The sequence below is a fragment of the Lagenorhynchus albirostris genome, chromosome 3 (assembly GCF_949774975.1).
Source record: "Lagenorhynchus albirostris chromosome 3, mLagAlb1.1, whole genome shotgun sequence".
In the NCBI taxonomy this organism is placed as follows: Eukaryota; Metazoa; Chordata; class Mammalia; order Artiodactyla; family Delphinidae; genus Lagenorhynchus; species Lagenorhynchus albirostris.
Window position 1 is genome coordinate 38,736,208 of NC_083097.1, and position 15,681 is coordinate 38,751,888.

The window sequence follows — 15,681 nt, forward strand, 5'->3', positions numbered from 1 at the left end:
AGCCAAAGTCAAAGTCTAAATTCATATTTTAATCAAGGAAAGCATGTTTCTGCTCACTGATCTCTCTCTCCTTTTCCTCTTCCCATGTTTTAGAGGAAGAAGATATTCTGGGAAAAAGATTAATAGAGGGCATATCAAGATTGTCAGACAGGGTTTCCCTGGTGGCGCAGTGGTTGAGAGTCCGCCTGCTGATGCAGGGGACGCGGGTTCGTGCCCCGGTCTGGGAGGATCCCACGTGCCGCGGAGCGGCTGGGCCTGTGGGCCATGGCGTCTGGGCCTGCGCGTCCGGAGCCTGTGCTCCGCGGCGGGAGAGGCCACAGCAGTGAGAGGCCCGCGTACCGCCAAAAAAAAGACTGTCAGACAGAAATGCTAAGATATCTGGAAAGGGCTGGAATAAAAACTTGCATTCTAGGATGTCTAATCTTGGCTTGGTTACCAATGGTGTTTCTTCCTATTGTAACACGGAATTGTTCTTAAGATAGCAAGAAACTGAACTACAAGAAGGCATATTTCAAATCAAAATAAGAACCACTTATTAGAGCTTCTCTACATTGAAATTGGTTGCTTTGGAAATATGAAAAGTTTTCTATCATTGAAAGTGTATAAAAAATCTAGATAAGCACTTATCAAGTATAATGTATATAAGAAATCATTGTAAGAGATAAAAAGTTGAGTTGAACAACTGAAAGACCCTAAATAATTCCAAGATTTATGAATTCCACAGAAGGATAATATCAGATTATCTCTTATTAGAAACTGATGATTTTGAAACTCTAACAGAATTTCTGCTGATACTCCCAGTACATTGATATCATTCAATTAATGAACTACACCAACTTGCTAAAGAGTAACTTCCTCCTTTAATATTTTAACAAAGAGGCCCCAAACCATTATTCTGCACAGGTAATTGTTCAAAATTTAAGCAAGTTTATCCTGAAACCTGAGTGTTATGTCAGGAATAGAAGCATAGGCATTTCTTTTGCTTCTATGCTAATCTTCTCAAATTCCAGTTTCCAAATGACTAAAGTATCAAGGAAGCAACTTTCCACGAAAATAATTCACTCAGTAAAGAGAATGAAATAGAGAAAAATGGAAAAAAAGAGCAAGAGAAATCTTCTATTTTAGAAAAAGCCCAACATCTAAAGAAATGTACCAAATGTATCAAAAGTGAAAAAAATTGATGAATTATTTAAAAACTCCATTTATTTCATAATTAAAACTCTCAATTCCCACTCTTCTTTCTCCCCAATTTTAAACGTCTTCCTGCTCTCTCTTCTCCATTCCATCTAACCTGTCAGCTTTCAAGCCTTAATCACGAACGTTTGGACCACTGTGGTCCCCATGCTCGTTCTTGTACCTCTGATCATATCATCAAATGCATATATCTTTAAAAACACAAGTCTGATCTTGTAATCAAGCTGTTTTACAATCATTTTGCAAGGGAGGAAACTACAGCTTATAGGATCACAAAGCTATGAGCATCAGGCTGGAACTAGAGTTCAGGTCTCCTGGACCCTGTTCCAGAGTCTTTTCACCTCAGGTCAAGGTCTTCCTAGGTATTGTATGTATATTGTAGGTACTAACAAAATTATGCTGCCCCCCAATAGAGTTTGAACAGAACACTGGGACTGTAGTTTTACCTTAAAATTTTATTTACAAAGTACAGAGAGCCTATTCTTCTCAGTTGTCAAAGTTCAGTGTTGCAGAGCAATTGCTCCTAGCACGTTAAGTTGCCAATTTTTAAAATCATTTCCCTCTATTTGATTGTCTGGGATTTAACTCCCTCTTAAATATGCAGCAAGAAGCATTTTATTTTGTTTTCTTTTTTGCTAACACTTTCGTAGTAAGCACATGGCTCATATATGTTAAAGGAAAATATTCTCAAGATTAACATTTGTAATATTATATCAACTGTTTATATTTTCTTAATACTGTGTAAAATTTACGATTGTAAAGAAAAAAAGAATATCAAGTGTATTCATTTTCTGCTCTTCACTCTAATTCCCATTTGATTTTCGTATTAAAAATTTCCAAATTCTACATTGAAAAATTTATGATTTAAAGTAATGAATTTGAGTTACTTTGCTACAATGTTAATACATGCAAAATTATAGTAAGACATGGAATAGATAAATATTTTGTTTTTAAAATTAGTCAGACCTAAAAGATATTCTGTTATATAATTTATCAAATAAGATTATTAGACTTATTGCAATATAATTAGAATAAAATAAATATAACTGAATTATACAATTATGACTTTAACTTTCATTTTCAAGTTATTTCTGCTTTAAAGATATATTTAAAAATTAAAAGTGAAATTTCCTGATAGAAAGTTAAAGTAAGCATAATTTTTAAAAATTCCATCTTTGTATATATCAAGACAGCTAACTTTTAAAAATATTTAGTTTCCTTGTTATTTTTCTGTGATAATATTGATGCTATAGTACAACACAAAAATATTCAAACGTGTTTCTTAAATTAAGTGGTGAGATATGTTTTATAGTGAGTAATATGTGATTAAGTTTTGAGTTATATAAATATTTGCTCACTGATATCAAAATGTGCTTAGACTTGGATATACTGTAATTCACTTTATTTACTGTTAGTTTCAATAATAAAATGATCAAAACATGGTCTTGAATATCCTAGCTATTATTTTTAAAACTACCTAGCACCAAGAAATAAAAACCTGCCATTGATGTTGACCACTTCCATTATTTTAAAAGACTGAATTAAATCCAGCACACATTGTGAATTGTTTTTGCTTCTTTTTAGGAGAGTTGTAAAATAACCAGGCAGCCTTATCTTAGGTGAGACTGTTTCGGCTTGGAAATAAACAAAGCTCTCTCTCAATGAGCTAGGTTCATTTCTTATTTGTGTAATACTCTGGAAGAAATTAGGTTTCAATAAAGTCCATTTTTGTCACTGCATGTAGCAATGAATATCACACCCAGCAGGGCACAGTGGCACCTGGCTGTCCAGATCCCAGTGAGCACAAACCATCTGGGGGTAATTACAACAAGGTATTCTTTAAGGACCAGATGGGACCAAGGAACAGAAGCCCCGACCCCTCCCAGTCATTTACAACATAATTCCTTTCAATGATATACTTAATCCTCCCACCAGCTATGCTTTTCAGCTTGCTGTTGTCACTGTTCCTTTATGTTAATTCAGTTTCAAGACGGAGCAAAAGAGGGGGAGAGAGAGAGAGAGTTCAAGAAAAAAAGGGAGGGGAGGGGGAGAGAGAGAGAGCCACCGGCGCCTCTGGAGACCAAAAGAAATTATTCATCTCTAAATTGTTTCCACCACAGCAAGTACAGTAACAAATTTTTTTTAAAGGGGGCTGAAATTATCCTAAAGAAGGTCAATGCGACAGCCCTGTGTAGCACCAGCTGAGGTTTACTCAGCCACCTGTTAGCTGGAAAGCTCTCTGCACACACGCTTATGATGCATTTAACCAGTTTAAAGGGTCTTTATTGTCGGCCCAGCCACCTCCATTCAGCAGGCCCGAGCCTTTAGGCCCGCTTTGTGGTCATATGTGGCACACAAGCCTTAATTCAATTACGCTGTAAGCCTATCCAGTCTGCATCACTGCCCTTTCACTTTTGTGCCATTTGTCTCGTATGTTGTAAAGAATTTTATTTTGAAGAGGGAAAGGCACCCTACAACCCACTTGTCTTTATTTTTCATTTAAGGTTTGTGCCGCAGGTGCGCTGCCACTCCCGAAATGGATTCATCTTTAAGCGAATTTTAGATGGAGCGTTATTTATTGTTTGGTGACAATGCTTTTCTGGTGTTGCTGACTTTTATTTTTTTTTAATTAGGTGTTTGTTCCAACTCTCCACCAAATCAACAGCCTCTGAACTTGAGAATTGAAAATTCAAAAGGAAAAACATAAATGATAGATGAAAATGACAATTAGCCTTGTACTACCATTTTTTAAAAGAAATGCATTTCTTAGAATGAACAAATGTCAAATTTAGGATTTTTGGTTTCCCTTAAGTTTCTGACACCCAATATATATCAGTTTATATGAATGAGGCTTAGTGAAGCTCTGTTATTGAAAACTTTGTTTTAGATGAGATTATTAAATATATTAAATCTGTTCATATTGTTTGTATTCTGAGGCTTCCAAATTTCCTTGGCATCAAAGCAGTGCATATCATTGTCAAATGCTTGGCATTTTTATAATAATTTATGGGAAATGAAAACATAAATAAGGTTTCTCAAAGTCAGGGACTCATGTTTACTTTCATACCAAGTTTTTCTTAAAAGGAAAGTTTGTCTCTTTAAAGCACACTCAACCTAACATTCTTATAACTGTCTAAATCCTACCCCCTTGAGTTCAGTGTCCATATGAAGGGTATGGGTAATTTCAAATCAACATTCCCCCAAATCGTTAAGTGACTTGTCATGGGAGACTGAAGGGACTTCAAAGGAGGGAGAGAAGAATCTTCTTTGCTATTTCATATCAATTTCTCACCCAAGTCAAAGAAAGAACAATAGTGCTAAGTTATCAGTGTTACTCAAGTTGTGTGTATCAATTCTCCCTGTAGCAACTTTTACACGTCTTTTGTATGGAAGTCCTATCTCTTTAAATTACTGAATCAAAACCACAAATATGAAACATGCAAAACGGACCAAGACATTCTAGTTGGCAAGAAAAAAATAAAGATATTTGCATATAATCTTCAAAATAAATAGGATTTCAAAAACTGGTTTCTGTATACATATAAATTTAATGGATATGTTTCTCTCAACAATTCTTTGCCCATTTCCATTTCCTTTAGGTTCCCATTTCATAAATAAGAAAAACTAAGGGTTAATAGAGAGACTAAGTAGCTCACTTAAGAGGTCAAAATTCTTGTGATTTCTTATTGAGGGCTCTTCCTATTACATCATAAAACCTTTATATAATTAGTTCATAAACTTCACAATTTTGACCCATCTGCACAATTCCCTATACATATATGTATTAGAGCACGTTATCAATATTCTGTGAAGTGTGAATAACAACTGAACTTATAAAAGTCTAGACAAAAGCAAAAATAAACAAATGGGACCTAATCGAACTTATAAGCTTTTGCACAGCAAAGGAAACCATAAACAAAACAAAAAGACAACCTATGGAACAGGAGAAAATATTTGCAGATGATGTGACCAACAAGGGATTAATTTCCAAAATATACAGACAGCTCATACAGCTCAATATCAAAAAAACAAACAACCCAATCAAAAAATGGGCAGAAAACCTAAATAGACACTTCTCCAAAGAAGACATATAGATGGCCAACAGGCACATGAAAAGATGCTCAACACTGATAATTATTAGAGAAATGCAAATCAAACTACAATGAGGTATTACCTCATGTCAATCAGAATGGCTATCATCAGAAAGTCTACAAATAATAAATGCTTGAGAGGGTGTGGAGAAAAAGGATCCCTCCTACACTGTTGGTGGGAATGTAAACTGGTGCAGTCATTATGGAGAACAGTATGGAGGTTCCTTAAAAAACTAAAATAGAGTGACCATATGATCCTGCAATCCCACTCTTGGGCATATCTCCAGAAAAGATGAAAACTCTAATTTGAAAAGATACGTACACACCAATGTTCATAGCAGCACTATTTACAATAACCAAGACATGGAATCTAAGTGTCCATCGACAGGTGACTGGATAAAGAAAATGTGGTGTATATATATATATATATATATATATATATATATATATATATATAACCACATATGCACACACACACATATATAATGGAATATTACTCAGTCATAAAAAAGAATGAAATACTGCCATTTGCAACAACATGGATGGACATAGATATTATCATACTAAGTGAAGTCAGTCAGACAGAGAAAGAAAAGACAAATATGATGTCACATATGTGGAATCTAATAAAGTGATACAAATGAACTTAATTACAAAACAGAAACAGACTCACAGATATACAAAACAAGATTATGATTACAAAAGGGGAAAGGTGAAGGAGGAGGGATACATTAGGCTTGGAATTAGCAGATACACACCACTATATATAAAATAGATAAACAACAAGGATCTACTATATAGCACAAGGAACTATCTTACAATATCTTGCAATAACCTATAATGGAAAAGAATCTGAAAAAGAATATATGTGTGTGTGTGTGTATATATATATATGTGTGTGTGTGTGTGTGTGTGTGTGTGTGTGTGTATTACTGAATCACTTTGCTGTACACCTGAAACTAACAAAATATTGTCAACCAACCATACTTCAACAACAACAAAAAGTCTAGAATTACACCCAGACAATGAGAAAAATGGCCCAACTTTGTTACATTAAAAAAAAGAAAGCTCTACATAGGTATAAGAATATGTCTTTAGCCACCTTTAAATCCTTTCATAGGATTCTGAAGAAAAAAAATGGCAATGAAATTCGGCCAGTTTCACAATCTTCTGTGTGACTCACTTAACCTGCTAGCATTGTGTACCTCTACATCTTAATATCAAAAATATTTGAGACTTCATTTTTTAAGGACATTGGCATTGTGAAATTCTAGAATATCTAAAGGCATCCTTGATATGAAATGTGAGAACCCAACTATGTATGCTTTAAAGGCATTTTAAAAGAAAAGAAATATAGAAGGTTAGTTTCATTATAGAAACTATCTTCTTATCAGCATTTTACTACCTAAATTTTTTTTCCAAATTTCAAGCATATCATATTGCCTTTGAAATAATGGAATCTGTAATAACCCCATTAATAAATTCATTATTATATACCAAAGGAATAGCTCTTAAAATTTAACTGTTCGTTATACTTTTTTTGGTAGCTCACTTTATACAACAGGATAGAATTTTACAATATTCATTTTGTATTCTCGGTTTCCAATAAAAATCATACACATAGGGCTTCCCTGGTGGCGCAGTGGTTGGGAGTCCGCCTGCCGATGCAGGGGACACGGGTTCGTGCCCCGGTCCGGGAGGATCCCGCATGCCGCGGAGCGGCTGGGCCCGTGAGCCATGGCCGCTGGGCCTGCGCGTCCGGAGCCTGTGCTCCGCAACGGGAGAGGCCACAACAGTGAGAGGCCCGCGTAGCGCAAAAAAAAAAAAAAAAAAAAAAAAAAAATCATACACATAATTCGTGAAAATAACTTATTTAAGGAAATGTTGAACAAAAAAATAAAAATATGTAGAAAACCCAAAACAATAACGAAAGCCATAACTGTTATCCTATTTATGTATATATAATATCTATATACAAAATATATAAATATATTTATATAAATATATAAATATAGTTTATAAAATTTATATAAATATTATATGTATAATATTTGAGAATTCAAACTTAATATAGCTCACTAAATCAACGGACTAATGAATAGTTTTGAGTATTTGTTATTCAGCAGCTAATATTTTCAAAAAATATTCAAAGCTGAAATTTGAAAACAGATCATAATATCAAATTTATAATACTTTAGGAACGTTATTCATTATTTACAAACTCTCATTTAAGGATAGTTGTAAGGGAAAAGCTCAGATAAAAGGAAACTGATGACCTTCACACTACAGTGGAACACAATTTTAGCTTTGCAGCATACAGATTCTGTCCAACACAATGGTCCCTCCTGAGATTCAAATGTGCTTTGGAGAAAACTATCACTTCACAACCAGGACCTGCTCCTGCAGACCTCCCTTCCCTTTCAATGGGATTTTCAAATGCATTTAATGAACACAGGATGGGACATACATGAATGTCTCTAAGCCAATTATGTAGTTTGAGTTCAAATAAACTACTTCTTTACCAGATTTTCTGGTTCTTAAACATGCATGAAACTATTCGTTAATCTTGAATTTCCAAAATTTGTCTAGAAAATTCATGAGAAGATTTTTGTGCATATGATTTTGCCATAGTCAATGCTAATATCCAGAAATTTCACATTTAGAGGAATTTTCACATTTAGAAATTTTCACATTTAGAAATTTTTCACATTTAGAGTCTAGAGGAAAAGTGAAAAATCAAGTCAACTGTTTTTTTTCTGTGTGCAGAATGCCAAATCATGGGTGGTGTGAATTTTTCCTTGAATTCATCATTTAAACATTGTTTGGCAAAGTTACATGAACATTTTGTTGCTATGGCCAACACTTCTTAGTTTGGTATGGTAGCTAGAAACGAGATAAAATATGGCTTCATGCTAAACTGAAGAATGAAGACAAGCAAATTCTCACTAATCCAAAGGGAGATGAAAATACTAGAATGAAAGCTAGAAGACTGATGAAATAATCTCATAATTATCTTTTATTCTTATGTCTCCACCACCTCAGACACCCAGGTGACCCTAGCTATCTGAAAGAGAAATACGGTAGGTCAATGACAAATGTTCATCTTCAGGGAAAAAAAGCTCCTGGGTATCCTCCTATTCACCCCTAAAATGGATTATAGTTGTCTATTACTTCAACTTTCAGCTCTGTAACAATTTCTCAAGTAGCACTTGGTTCTGAGATTACACTGGAAGGCAGTCAGTATGGAATGGGCTGTTGTTTCTTTGCATTAAGAAAGAGGGAAAAGAATAAAATGTAGATGTCTGTAAGTACAGATGAATATGCGAGTGGGGAATAGGGTTTTGTGAGATGGTTCATTTCTTGGTTTTGGCACTCTAGGGAGTGTGTGTGGATGTTAAGTGTAGGCATGTATGTCAGAAACACACATGCATCCACATGATACAGGAGAAATTAGCATCGATAGGGTCATTCTAGATTTCAATGACATATTTACTTATTTTACCAAAACAAACACTGCATATTGAGAACGATTTAAACAAAGTCATTTAATCTTTAACAATCCCGCAGCTTCATTGTACAAATAAGGGAACAGAACCTAGAGAATGGTGTAATTTACCAAGGTCACATTGCTAATAAGAATGAAAGCTGGGGTTTGAACCCAAAGATGTCTGAGTCCTGAGCCTGTGCTGGTAACCACTATATGCCGAGAATTAAACATGTGATAGGTAGTAGCTGTATGATATGTCTACAGTACTAATATATTTGCAAGTTCTCTTTCCCTTCCTGTTATTCTGACCATCATTAGAAGTAGTCAGGAAATCTGGAAATTATCACTGGGGTCACACCTGGATGCAAGAGTAGATGATTATCCATTGTTACAGAGGCTTCCCAACATCTCTCCCACACTCTCTGAAATGCTACCTAATATAAGTTGATGAATCGGCTACATCTTTTGAAATAAAAATGTCTGTTAGAGTAAGGCTCTCAATTTCCCTTGCCTGGAACAAATATAAAGTCTCCATAAATATTTGAATAAATATTTGAATGGATGAACAAGATATTTCATTTAATTATATTGTTCTTTACTACTTAGGGGTGAATGAGCCCACCTACGGGAATGGAGTTCCATTAGATGTTTTGGAGAAGGGAGCAGAGAAAGGAGCAGATGTAAGAAACCTGGCGAAAGGTGGTCCAAGTGGAATGCCAGCGTAGAGAACTCAGGATGGCCTGAAGCAACATGTGAACACACAATGAGGGGGGCAGAAGGCTGCAGAAGATCACAGTTTAGAAGAAAACAGGGGAATGCCAATGATTTTATATATATGCATGGATTTTATTTCACAAAGGTTCTCTGGCTCAGTCAAGGCTAGAGAACATTTGCAAAATACTATATATATATATAACCTTTGCAAAATACTATATACATAAACCTTTGCAAAATATTTTATATATATATATATATATATATATATATATATATATATATATATATATATAAAACCTTTGCGTGTGTTTCCCTGACTCTTCCCATGACCGTATTAGAAAATGCTGACGACCTTGTCCTTGGGGCTTTTTAATGAGAGGCGTGGTGCATGTGGCGTCGCCGGGGCGCTTCCTTCTCCAGGTCCAGCTGAGGGCAGAGCAGGACCAACCAGCGGCCCCAGGAGCCACTGGAGCCTCCCTTCTCCATCTGCTTTTCAACTGCAGCGGCGGCAACAACCCCCAGGAAGCGCGGGGCGCGGTCGGGACTGGGCGGGAAGGTGCCTGCAGACATCCTCTGTAACTAACCTTCTGGAAGGCTATATATATATGTAACCTTTGCCAAATACTATATATATATAACAAAACTGGTCCTCTACATCCAGGAAGCACATTAGCTTCTGGTACTAAGAGCAGACTTGTCTAAGCAAGCTGTCAATAAACACAGCAGACTGCCATACAGGCCTGACTCTACTACTCTACCTTCATTGTCATCCCTTCTTGACTAAGTTAAGAAACATTCTGCCCTTTGTCTGAGGCTTTTTCATCCAATTTCCAATGTTTGTGTATTTTCCCCATATTTTTGCCATTCATGTACACAGAGAGAGAGAGATGATATTATAATATCAACACTATCAGCATGTAACACGTGTTGCTTGGTCACTGGGTGCAGGCGCTCTGCTCAATACCTCACATTTTTTTCTCCCAAGAAGGCTAGAGGAGATTTTATTATTATCTTCCTCTTACAAATAAAGCAGCTGAGGTGGAAATCATGGATCCAAGTACACATGTGGAAAGTAACCCAACTGGAACTTGAATCCAAATAGTCTGACGCCAGGACCACACTCATAACCACTGTACCAGACTCTCCCCCTAGGTTTGCTCATTAATAAACCAAGTGACTCATCAAGACCACTAAATGTTCTCAGAACTGTGCTCAGTCCTGGAGGATACAAAAATGAATGGAACAATAGCTGCAACAGCACGGAGGAAAAACACCTGTTTCTATCTCTGCTGGTCTGGATATCTTCACGGAGGATGTAACCATATGAATTTCGAAGAATGAATAAGAGAGAAACAAGGGAATGTGAGGCTGGGAGACAGTCTAGGCAGGAAAAATACTGCACAAAGCAAACGGGGCAAAGAGTGTTCGCCCTGGCCTACCTCAGGCTTTCCTCCTGCACATGCGCACTTTCCTCTGCTTCTGCTGATTGAAACTATTCATGCTCCGAGACTCATCTAAAATCCTCCCTCTCCCAAAGTCTGCGATTCTCACTGCTGAGATTGAGTCTCACCCTCCTTGAATTCTCTCTGGCGCTTATCTTAATCCAGCTGATATTCTGATTACTTCTGGACCTGTTTTATTTTCTGTCCCAAGCATCAGGTAGTGTCTTTCTCATCTCCCTTTCTCTCACTACAGGTCACAAATCCTTTGACTTTCACCACAGATATTGCCTCTGCTTGGTACACTTCTTCCCTCCAGCTCCTTTTTTTCTTCTTCAGGCTCTCCTTTTAAAAATCACTTCCTTCAGTAAGCCCTCTCTAATTCCCCCAGGGTTCTCTTAGATGCCCCTCTTATGTGCTCCCATAGCACCCACTATGTCCCCCATGAGAGCAGGTGACACACTGTTTCATAATGGCCTTTGTACAATTCTGTATCCCCCCCCTGGACTGTCTGCTTGGTGTGTCATATTCACGTAAAATGCATTTAACAGATACTTGCTGAATGAACAAAAGAAGAAATGGCTTGTTGAAGTTGACTGCTCTTTCTTCCAGGAGGGAGGCCAGGATTGAAGGGTGTGAGTGGGAGAACCATGGTGATAGGGTGGAGATGAGATACGATCAGATCAAGGATCCTGTTGGATTAAGGAATTCTACCACATTGGTAGAGGAAGACCCATGTGTGCTCCATTTAGGACCATTTTAACCCTGTTATTTAAGAAGTCCTGCCAAGACCCTAACAAAGAAGGTACTCCCAGAAATCTTTAGGTACCCGTCAGCATTCCCAGACTGAATTTCTCATCTGAGGATTTCAGTTCTAGCCTCTCCTTTTGTTGCAACAGGAGGTGGTATCTTTAAACTTCAAAGCTTGTAACTCAACGGGTACGTAAAAATGTCCACCCTCACTGTAGCCTAGTTTTATTATCTCTACAATTCAGCGGACATCTGTTATTTTTGCCTGTGTAATTTCTTCTAGTAACATTACCTCCTTAAGAAACTATCCATCCCTTGTCTAAAATCCAGGACATGACCCCAGTTAGGTGCTCTGTATCTGAATCTTGAGGAAAATGTCACAAAAATGAAAACATTTCATAACTCAGTGTCAATATTTCAGTGGCACGCTGAAGACAGTGGTGAGACTGGGTAAGCTGCTTAACTTCTCTGTGCCTCAATTTCTTCATCTACTAAAATCATAATAATAATAATAATAATAATAATAATAATCTGTTGGCCCAAAAGTTCATTCGGGATTACGAAAAACCCGAACGAACTTTTTGGCCAACCCAATACTACTACGGCTACTACTACTACTACTAGTAGTAGTAACTACCTTATCACACTGCGGTGTGGATTAAAGATGTTTATATGTGTAGAACACTTAGACAAGGCCAGGCACAGAGAATGGGCTAAATAAGTGTTATCTATTGATATTATATCATGGCTGTTAGAACTTTGAAGTTGCTCTGTTTCTATCCACTATGAGGCCTGGCTGTAGGATTTTTCCTTCAGGTTTCTAGGTTACTCCAACACCCTTCCAAAAAGAGTTTTTTAGCTTAAGTTGGCCTGAGTCAGTTTGTGTTGCTTGCTGCCAGAAAACTCTAATGGTTGCTTTTTTCACATACTGTAGGTCTTTTCTCCCCAAAGTGTTTATTAGACTCTAGAGGACAATAACCATATATTATTCACCTCTGCATCATCTAGAACACCAAGAGTAGTGCTTTGTATGTAAAGATATTCATTTTGGTGACTGGAAGACCAAATACATGAATAATACCATTGACCTCTTTCTTTAGGACTTTATCACTGTTTTTCTTAGCAATAAAAATCAGATCCAAGAGCATCATGATCGCCTCCAGGACTCTAAAAGTGGCTCATCTTGCTTCTGTTTTGAATAGTTTTTATAAGTATGCTTGCATTTTGACTTAAATATATCTCATTTTCAAAATTTAACAATATTTAAATATTGGTAATAAATGTTATGGCTCATACCTTGTTGGTATTCAAGAGATATTCAGTAGATACACTTCATAACCAAATTATATTTATATCTGTGTGATGGAACACCTTGGAGAACTATAAGTGCCCCTTTGATGATTACGGCCACATCCAACTTTAAGATCCTGGTAATTACAGTATATACACATTTAATTTTCCTGAGCATTTCTCCTAGTTCTTCATTTCTCCATTGGTGAAGATGGAGCTGGAAAAGGAAGTCTGAGGAAGAACAGGCTTTAGTGAATCTGTCTTGAAATTATGTCATAACTAGAATCTAGGTTTTATTTAAATAATTTAGCATAATTTGGGGGAGGAGTTGATAGAGATTATGGACTCTTAATAGCCCTTACCCCTCACCCCTCATGCTATACTCTAGACAGACAAGTACATTCTGTGAGGTATGTGGTCTTATACAGGGGCAGACTGGGACAATATAATGTGGCTCCTAATCCACTCATTGGGGGCAGGGAAGGAAGTGTTTCCTCAGCAGAGATTTAAATTAAAAATGGGGGTGGAGGCAGGTGTATGGATACTGAGCACAAGGAAATGTTCAAAAAAAAGTGAACAACCTGTACAAAAGCCTGCAAGTAGGAAAGGGCAGACCCTTCTGAGAACTGTAAGTACCTCCTAGGGGATAAAGTGTACAGGGTGAGGGTAGGAATGACCAAGACCAGAGAGGCACATAGAGGAGAGGTCTAAAGGACTTCATACTACTTTTATAGTTAGCTCTTTAGATGACTCTGGCTGGATTCACAGTATGTTTACTCTCATTTATTTATTCAGAAAATGTTTATCTACTGCTTGCAATATGCCAGGCTATACAGAAACAAACAAAACAGACAAGAGCCTTGGGACTTCCCTGTTGGCACAGTGGTTAAGAATCTGTCTGCCAATGCAGGGGACACGGGTTCAATCTCTGGTCCGGGAAGATCCCATATGCCGTGGAGCAACTAAGCCCGTGCACCACAACTACTGAGCCCTGTGCTCTAGAGCTCTCGCGCCACACTTACTGAAGCCTGCACGCCTAGAGCCCGTGCTCTGCAACGAGAAGCCACCACAATGAGAAGCCTGCGCTCTGCAACAAAGAGTAACCCCTGCTGGCCGCAGCTAGAGAAAGCCAGCACATAGCAAGGAAGACCCAATGCAGCCAAGAATAAATAAATAAATAAATAAATTTAAAAAATATATATATATAAAGAGTTCTGTTGTTGTAGAAATTATAACTTGGTCAAGAAGGCAGAGACTAATTTATCAAATAACCACAAAAATAAACGTGAAATTACACATGAGGTGCTCTGAGTGTGCCAAGGAGTACTGGACCATGCTGAGAGCTCAGGAAGGATACATAAGAGTTGTAGAAGGATAAGTAAAAATTGGCTAAACCATAGGAGAGAAAAAGGCATTCCAAATGGATAAAATTTCATGTGAAAAGGTCCTGGGGTAAGCACAGTGAATGATAAAAACTGAAAAAGAACCTTGGGGCCCAGAAGACAGAGGTGGGGATGGGTCAGATCAATAAGATGGAATCGTATTAAGGAGTTTGTCTTGTCAGTATCCTAAAAGCAATAGGAAATTGAACAGTGTTCATTCAGCTGAGTTGTGACACAACCAGACATGCACTTTATAAAGATTACTTTGGCTACATTGTAGAAAACATATTTAAAATTTGAAAGAGTATATTCCATGGTGACCCAGGAGAGGGGTTTAGCACCTTGGATTTGGGTGGTAGAGATGGCCACGGAGCATTTTGGATATACTAAGAAATAGTTAAAAGGTAAAATCCACAGGACCTAATGGATTAGATATGAAGGTTAGGAAGATGTAGGTAATTGATCTACATCTCCATTTGGTTTCTTTATCATATGATTTTTTATATCTATTTTCTTACTTCTTGCTTATTTGAAAAATATTTAAGTTCAAAGCATTACGTATATCTAAATATGAGTGAAGAATATTAATGCAACAACATGATCAAACTAGTTGTTCAGAAGTAAGATAAACATTTATTTCACCATAAAGAAATTAGTTATCATGTTGTATTGATTCTGTGTGAAATAAATTTGATATCGTTATGCTTCTTTTTCTTTGGAAATATATATGACTGTCTTGTTTTTTGCATTTATTTTTGCTAATCTTCCCATTAAAATTATGTTTACAGCATGTTAGTGAATACCTACCTCGGTTTCCCTATGAGTGAAGATAGAGTAATAAATACATAATGTATTAGGAAAAGAAGTGGCATTTTTTAAGAATGTGAAGGAAGATGCTTCAAACTCCTTAGAAGATCTCAGTCCAACTGATTTACAAAAATAAATGGGTCATTTTAAAAACAACAATAGCTGCTTTAGAACCATGGCTACAATTCCCCATTTAGCAATTTTTAAGGAAGGAAAACTTGCCAGTTTGATTGAAATTTGGTTTAAGCAGGATCTGTCTATTACAAATTGAAAAGGAAAATTAAAAACATAATTAGTTTGAAGCAAATGCTTGTATAAAGATTGGACTCATTTTTATTTCAGTTTTTAATATTTTAAGACTTTCAGAAAACAATTTCATTGTTGTATGCCTGAATTTCCATTAGAAGGCACTAATTACAATATTTACATTGAGTCCCTTAGAAAGAGAATGAAATATTATATAGAAAATAGTAAATATTTAAAACAGAAACAGGGACTTCCCTGGTGACGGAGTGGTTAAGAAT